Source organism: Monodelphis domestica, chromosome 1, assembly GCF_027887165.1.
Source record: "Monodelphis domestica isolate mMonDom1 chromosome 1, mMonDom1.pri, whole genome shotgun sequence".
NCBI lineage: Eukaryota > Metazoa > Chordata > Mammalia > Didelphimorphia > Didelphidae > Monodelphis > Monodelphis domestica.
In genome coordinates this window covers 50,713,657-50,721,671 of record NC_077227.1, presented here as the reverse complement: position 1 = coordinate 50,721,671, position 8,015 = coordinate 50,713,657, and the positions used below count along the sequence as shown (strand labels likewise).

Sequence of the window (8,015 nt, the reverse complement as noted above, 5' to 3'; positions counted from 1 at the left end):
TTGCCTGAAGGGGCTGATAATGTAGCTAGACACACAGAAGACTATTGGAGGAAAAGACAGTAGAATGAAGTTCTATTTGTGGAGTTTCACCAGAGAAGTTTATTTTTTTCCCATTTGAATAAGTTTATTTAGTCAATTTAGAACATGATTCCTTGGTTACAATAATCACATTATTTCCCTCCCTCCCTTCCACCCACTCTTCCCGCAGCCAACAAGCAATTTCATTGGGTATTACTTGTGTCCTTGATTAGAACCCATTTCCATGTTGTTGTTTGCACTAGGATGTTCATTTAGAGTCTACATCCCCAACCATATCCCTTCAATCCATGTATTCAAGCAGTTGTTTTTCTTCAGTGTTTTTACTCCCACAGTGTTTCCTCTGGATGTGGATAGTGGTTTTTCTTATAGGTTCCTCCGAGTTGTTCAGGGTCATTGCACCAGAGAAGTTTAAAGAAGGGAAGGACCACTATGGCATGGTCTGGTCATGTAAGACTTCCTGGAGGAGGAGACACTTGAGTTGGCTCCTAAAGATTTAAGAATAAAGGACAATAGAGGATACTTTGGGTGCAGGGTTGAAGAGAAAGCAATTGGAAAGCAGAAGATACGGGTCTTTATCCCATCCTTTTGAAGTAGGGAGGGGAGGTGGGACAGAGATTTTTCTCTCCATTTTGTGGAATAAATATATAGTTACCAGAAATTTCCATTGCCATGGGCACCCGATGTATTATTTTCTAACTAGCTGGCTTACTGCACAGTTTTCTTTCTCCTCTTTCCTTTTGCATGTAGAATCCTTTGAATAAATAAACAAAATAAAATAAACACAAAATCCTTTATATTAGTAAGTCTTCAGAAAAATACATTCTTCTTGGCTTTCATTGGATATACTCAATCTATGGTCAAAAAAGCTCATCATGCCTGAATCTTCTATCATGAATCCGTGAGTCACATTCCTTTCTCCAACACCATATTCCTAGCCAGTTATTTACTCCCCATGTCTTCCTTTCCCTTCCAAAGGCCTAAACTTCAGGAGAGCACCATTAGGAAAGCACCACCTCTGCTCTACTCAGTCTTTCAGTTTTGTCTCTAACCCTTTGAATTCTTGGAGAGATTTCCCAGGTTGCCTCTGGTGATATCTATTCATCTCCCCATCAGCCAACAAGAGGATAGTTGTGGTTGGGTTTGATGGGTCTCAAGGACTTTTGGTCATATCCTGGAAGACAGCAAATAGGCTGGGTCTTCACATATGGCCACTTCCAAAATCACCTAAAGGAAGTCTCCAACTACCAGGAACAACTTTTTCCTATGGCCAGTGGGATATCCTCAGTATTGGTGACATGACTAGATGGATCCTCTATAGTCCATAGAGGGACTATCCCCATAGTCCATAGAACAGAAGAGACGTCCTTCTTCTTAGGAAGTCCAGCATCTCCAAACCCAGAAGATCCTTCATACCCTTGTCTTTTAGGCAAATTCACCCCCCTCTCCTCACTGGTATAGACCACCCTCCAACCCCTCACTACTAGTCTGGATTTCTCTCTGTCTCTTTGCTTCATCCTCACATATTTCTTCCTTCCTTTCTGATGAACAAGAGAGTGGAGAAGTATTTATTCAGCCCTTTTACTCAGTCCTCCAAAGGGGAAAACAATTTATACCCAAAGGTATTTCTTCTCTTTGGAAGAAACACAAGCAGAGCACAATCCCATCAGACTACTGGGATTGCTCTCCTGGTTTCCTGCCCGAGAAATCTGAAATCTAGATCTTTGGGATTTGCCGGAGCAAATAGCCTTGTTGCTGTGTTGGTCACTGACTCCAGGGTAGTCTCGGTCACTAGGGATTTTTGGGGAGCCATCAATAGATTTCTTCTCCTTGTTGTCCAAATTTGCACAGAAATGACTTGCAATTCAGCTCAACAAACACTGATTAGACGTTTACTATGTGTAAATAATCATTCCATGGTTGATGTCACAGAATCATACATAGGATTTATAACTCTCGAACAAGAATTTTTTTTATAAAACTAGAATTTTATCATAATTATACACATACCATATTAGAGCAGGCTAGGACTCCCTTCATTTTACAGATGGAGAAACTGAGGGGCATAGTGGATTCAATCTACCCAAAAGCATAGAGACAGTGAGAAACAGAGCCAGGATCCAAACCCAGGTCTATTGTCTTAAAAAAAAAAAACAACAAACTTTACCTTCTGGCTTAGAATTGATAAGTATTGGTTCTTAAGGAAAAGAGTGTAAGGATAGGCAGTTGAGGTTAAGTGACTTGCCCAGGGTCAGACAGCTAGGAAGTGTCTGAGGTCAGATTTGAACCCAGAATCTGGCTCTCTATCTACAGAGCCACTTAGCTGCCCCTCTCTACTGACTCTTGATACAGGGTTCTTTTTGCTAAACCAAGACCACTTTCTTCTAGACTTCAGAAAAGCATAAAATGAGTTATTTTCTTCTAAGTGCTACTCTTATAAGTTGGGACAAATTATAGAGGCTCAGCCTTAACTGAGCTAAGCTTGAACACAGTGAAAGACTTGGGCTACTATTCAGAGTCCCTGCTTCCCAGATCTTTAGAGAGTGAATAGTAGGAAATAGGCACCAAGTATGGACATTTGGTAGCCCTAGAAACTCGGCTCCAGAGACTTCTTCTTGACTAACAGTAGCCGGCATCAAGTGCTCTTCAATGTTCAAGGACCAATTAGGAAGTCTCTTCTTTCATCCTTATAAATGCTCCATCACATGGGCAATCCCCACATGGATCCACATGTCAGGCTTTCCATCATGTCCTCCTTAAGTCTTCCCTTCTTCAGGCTAAGCATCTCTAGTTCCTTTATCCAGTTCTCCCATGGCATGGATTTAAGGTCCTTTACTAACCCAGCTGGTTGCCCTTCTTTGGATATATCCATTCTTTTTTTTATTTATAAACCCTTACCTTCCATCTTAGAATCAATACTATGTATTGGTTCTAAGGAAGAAGAATGATAAAGGCTAGGCAACAGGAGTTAAGTGACTTCCCTAGGGTCACATGGCTAGGAAGTATCAGAGGTCACATTTGAACCCAGCACCTCCCATCTCTAGCCCTGGCTCTCAATCTACTGAACCATCTAACTGCCCCCAGATATATTCTTTCTAAAGTGTAACACCTAGATTTGGACACAACATTCTAGATGTGGTCTAACTAGGGCAGAATACAGTTGGGACTCTCAACTTCATAATAGCTTTATTTTAATAATAGACTTGTAAGGTCTTTTAAGAGTTTCAATACAGTTTACCTATTTTGTCTGATTTGATCCTCACAATCCTTTGAAGCAGACACTGTTATTAGCCCCCTTTTATAGATGAGGAAACTAAGGCTTGGCAGGGTTAAATGAATTACTTGAGGGTCACACTACTAATAAAAATGGAAGACAGAAACCCAACCTTTCCTAATTCCAAGCTTGGCATTCTATCCACTGTGTTGTTGCTATGCCACCTTATTACTTAAAGTTATGCAGCCTAAGGTTGAATTCACATTTTTGATTCCCCTTTCACATTGCTGACTCCATTGAGCTTGAAGTCCACTAAGACCTCCAGATCTTTTTCAGTCAAATTACTATCCAACCAGTACTTGTACAGTCTATTTTTTGGACCTGTGTTAGACTTTACTTTTATCCCTTTAAATTTGATCTTGTTAGATTCAGCCCAGTGCTCCTGACTGTCAAGATATCTATAGGTCTTGGCTCTAGCATCCAACATGTTTTCTATTCTTCTGAGATTTTTACTCTCTGAAAATCTGGTAAATATACCATCTCTGCTATCCAAGTCATTGATAAAAATGTAAAACAGTACAGCTCCAAGCACTGATCCATTGGAGATCCCTTTCCAAGACACAATGGATTCATTAATGAGTTTTCTTTGAGCCCAGTCATTCTACCAGTTCCCCAAATCTATTTAATTATTTGATCATCTAAAACACAGCTCTCCATATTTTCCACAATAACAGCTCAAGGTATTTTATTAAATATTTGACCAAAATTAAGTTAAACTATCTTGACACCTCTCTATTCTATCACCTCTATTCTATATTAGTAATCCTGTTTAAAGAAAAGGAAATATAGTTTGACATGATCCATTCTTGTTGAAGTCCTGCTTGTTCCTTGTTATTACTGTTTCCCTTTCTGGATTGTCATGAATTATTTCTTTAATAATCCATTCTTGAATCTTATCACAAATTGTTCTCACAGTCTTAGAGTTTACAGACGCTCATCTTTTCTCTCTTTAGAAAATCTGAGATATCTGGATGATACCTTCTTTGGTGTGGGTAGGGGAGAAAGAGGCTGAATAGAATTAATTAATTTTAGAAAATAAAATCTGAAATAATAGTCTCCCCATCTGCAGAATGGGTATAAAGATAAATACACTGTCAGTCTCATGGGGTTGTTGTAAAACAGAATAGAAATGCATGTTGCTATTAGTAGTAGTAGTAGTATAGTTTTTTCACAGAGCGATCTGCTCTCTGCTCAGGTATTGGGCTAATTAAGTCTGTTCATTTTCCTCAGGTTTCTTGGCAGTTTTGGTGTCATCCCGACATCATCCAAATGAATTCAGGGCTCACAACCAGCCCAAGCTATCTCTCTTGGATCGCTTGGGCTTGCCTGAGCCTTCCTCAGAGGACAATGTGAAGGGACTCTCCTCCTGGACAGCTGTGGGTACAGGGACATCCACACCCCCACAATTAATATCTGGACTCTCCTCTAAATCAAGAGTTCAAAGACCAGATACTATGGGGGTTTTAGCTAGTCTGAGCTCCGAATCTGGCCAACTCTCTCCAGCTGTGCCTCTGGTCTGGTCCTCTAGCTCAGACCACCCTTCCCTCTTCAGGTCCCCTGGAACCTCCAGTTCAGCCACCTCAGAATCGGCCCCATCTGGAGTAGTGGAGCTTGCTGTCACCAAAATGGCACCCAAATCTAGAACCTCATCCATTGCCGTTGCCTCTGCGTCTGGGCCTGTGGCACAGATATCCACAATTAAATCTTCTTCACCCTCATCTCTTGAGTCAAGGCAGTCAGCTGATGGTTTCATGTCCAATGAGACCTCCAGGACTGAAAGATATGCCAACCCTGTGACATTCTTGGCTGACCTTGATTCGTATAGGTCTAAGGCTAACACATCTATAGCCCTAGGGGAGCCCACCACCTCTGAATCTAACATATCTGGATTGACCAGACAACCAGTTGGAACCTCACCTGCACTTACCATCATAGCTGCTTCTCCTGCTGAGACCAAAGATCCCACACCAGCTCAGGCAGCCACCACACAGCAAAGGCAGCCTCCAATGGAAGGACCAGTGATGGTATGGTCTCCCCCTACTCTGAGTTCTGACACAACTGAAGCAAGTACCTCCTTGTATCTGACACTGGCTCCAGGTGACCTGGGGAGTGCCATTTCTACAGCCACCTTGGACCCAGGTGCTTCCATCACCCTAGCATCTGCTGAGGTTTCATCACCAGGGATACCTGAACTTCCTGAGCTGGTCACCCTTCATTCCAGAGAGACTGAGGCTTTTGCTACACCTTCAGAGCAGGCAGAATCTGAAACTCCTCCCCTGGAAGGAACTTTGCCATCCCTGAAAAAGGACACAAACCTATTGAGTGATGCTACTGTTTCCAGTCTGGGCTCTGGCCTAAGGGACTCTTCATCACCATCAACATCATTAACACCATCTCCAACGTTGAATTCTTCTTCACTACCACCATCATCCTCATTACCATTACCATCACCATCCATGCTGGTTTTGAGTACAACCCAGTCTACCACATCTGGAATCCTTAGGGATCCTTCTGTGCCTACATTTACATCAGCTTCTAATGAGTCCTCAAATAATACCTCTAGCTCACAATTTTCCCATCTAACTGTCCATCAAGAGGGACCAGAGCTGACCACAACTGGGTCAACCAGAGGACCATCATCTGGATCTTCTCTAATCACAGCTTCATTGACCCCAGGGGAAAATACTTCTGGGTTGGAAGTCATTTCTGACACAACCAGTATGTCAAACTCATCTCCATCCTCTCTGGTCTCCCTGGGAAATTCCTCAAGCATTTCATCTGCCTCATCATTCTCAACTACTCCAACCACTCCCACCATCAGACCTTATCTGTCATGGTCACATTATTCAATGACTCAATCTATGGACTCAGTATGGAGCCCCACTTCTGTGGGAACTGGACTCTCCAAGCCTTCTGCCTCATCTCCTGCTCAAAACCCTTTACTAATGGACTCATCACTTCCCTCCTCAGGTTACAACCACATAACTCGACCTTTGACTTTCAGAATCACTAATGAACTCTTTACAGATGCTTTCTATGATCCCACCTCCCTGGAATATAGGCTTCTGAGTGAGAATGTGCAGAGTCAGGTGGGTTGAGTGGACCATTTTTATTCATTTTCATTTCATTCATTTGTTCCTTCCAAAAAGTAGTCACTGAGAGCTCTGGATGAAGATCCAGTGAAGAGTTCTAAAAAGAATAGCTATCAGAATCTAGTTGAGGTAATAAAGGATTGAGTGAACCTCAAAGGAAGAGCAGTTACTGACTGCTGGTGGTAAGGAGATTCTGGAATTGGCAATGGAGGCTAGTATTCTAACTACCCCACCATGACCAATGAGTTAAGTGATAGGAGTGAAAGTTCAATCAGTATTCAAAAGGGTGGCCAATGAAGCTCCATCATTGGGAGGGAAGCAAGTCTCAGTGAATGCAAGGAAATGTAAGTGTGTTAGTTATGGAACAGGCATTTCAGAGGGCACAAGAGAAAGGCTAGGTAACTTTACAGTGGAAGGTTGGAAGCTGGATAGATTGAGGGAGGTGGGAATAAGAGAATGCTCAGTGGGAAACAGAATTACATTTAAACAATGGCAGCTAGGGGTTCAGAATTGATGTGATGAGAGTTTGTTAGTCATTGAAGAATAGTTTAGGTAAATTATCACCATCCTTAGGGGCTTGGGCTTGGATATGAAATCAGAGAGCCTGGATTCTAATCCTCATTTTGCCATTCATTTCCTGTGTGACCTTGAACAAATCACAACCTCTCTGGAACCCAGTTTTCTCAATGTTAAAATGAAGGGGCTGGATAGATGACTTCTAAGATCTTCTCCAGCTCTAAGTCTTTGATCAATGATTTTTAGCAGCTGGTAGTTGCCTATGCTCTACAGTTGCCCCCAATTTGCTGTTTCTTACCATGGTAACCATTCTTACCATGATACCCAACACTGTGGAAGAAGACCAATGAAATGGAGGGTGTGACTCCTATCCTTGGTGAGACTTATATAGGGAGGGGTGAATCTTGGCAGAAATTCTCCTGGAATTTGCATAAAAGGGAAATGTTCTCACCATACATAAATAAGATCTTCCAATAATAGGATATAAAAATAGATGAATTCATATCTTGTCTTTCAGCTTTCTAAAGTAAAAGCATAATCCAATCCATTAACTCATTTTATCCTTGAAGGTTTCCTGGGAGTTAGATAGGAAGACATTACTATTCTCCCATTTGACAGATGAGAAAACTGAGACAAAATTGCAAATCTTTCTAAGTATCAAAATAGTGTTGTTATTACTCATAGCTATCCAATCTTAGACAATTGCCTGCAGTTTAGCTATTTATAACCCTCTGATAAAAAAAAAAGCCCAAACAATCTCACTAAAAAACCTTAAAGTCACCTAGAGCAGTGGTGTCCAACTCAAATACAAATGGTAGCCATTACATACATATATTAGGATCCACAGGTGCCTATTAACTTAGAAAAAATGAATATTAATATTATATGCATTTTATTATATTTTTATTTGTTTTATAAAAATTTACCAATTACATTTTAATCTGGTTCAGCCTGTACTCAGGAGTGTTCTGGGCCACATATGGTCCATGGGCTATGTGTGCGACACCTCTGCTCTAGATACTGAGAGCAGGGAAGCAAGCTCATTTTTAAAAAATCCTTGCTTTCTGTCTTAGTAACAATTCTAATAAAGAAGGACA

The 8,015-nt window shown here is 41.3% G+C and overlaps 1 long non-coding RNA gene across 1 annotated transcript in view; it reads left to right on the top strand.

The window, feature by feature from the left end:
* Positions 1–5,363, top strand: part of LOC107650844 (uncharacterized) — a 12,205-nt gene extending 6,842 nt beyond the window's left edge. Inside the window, exon 3 of the long non-coding RNA XR_008918186.1 lies at positions 4,541–5,363. This is a non-coding gene — a long non-coding RNA (uncharacterized LOC107650844). The remainder of the gene's footprint in view (positions 1–4,540) is intronic.
* The last annotated feature ends 2,652 nt before the right edge of the window (positions 5,364–8,015 follow it).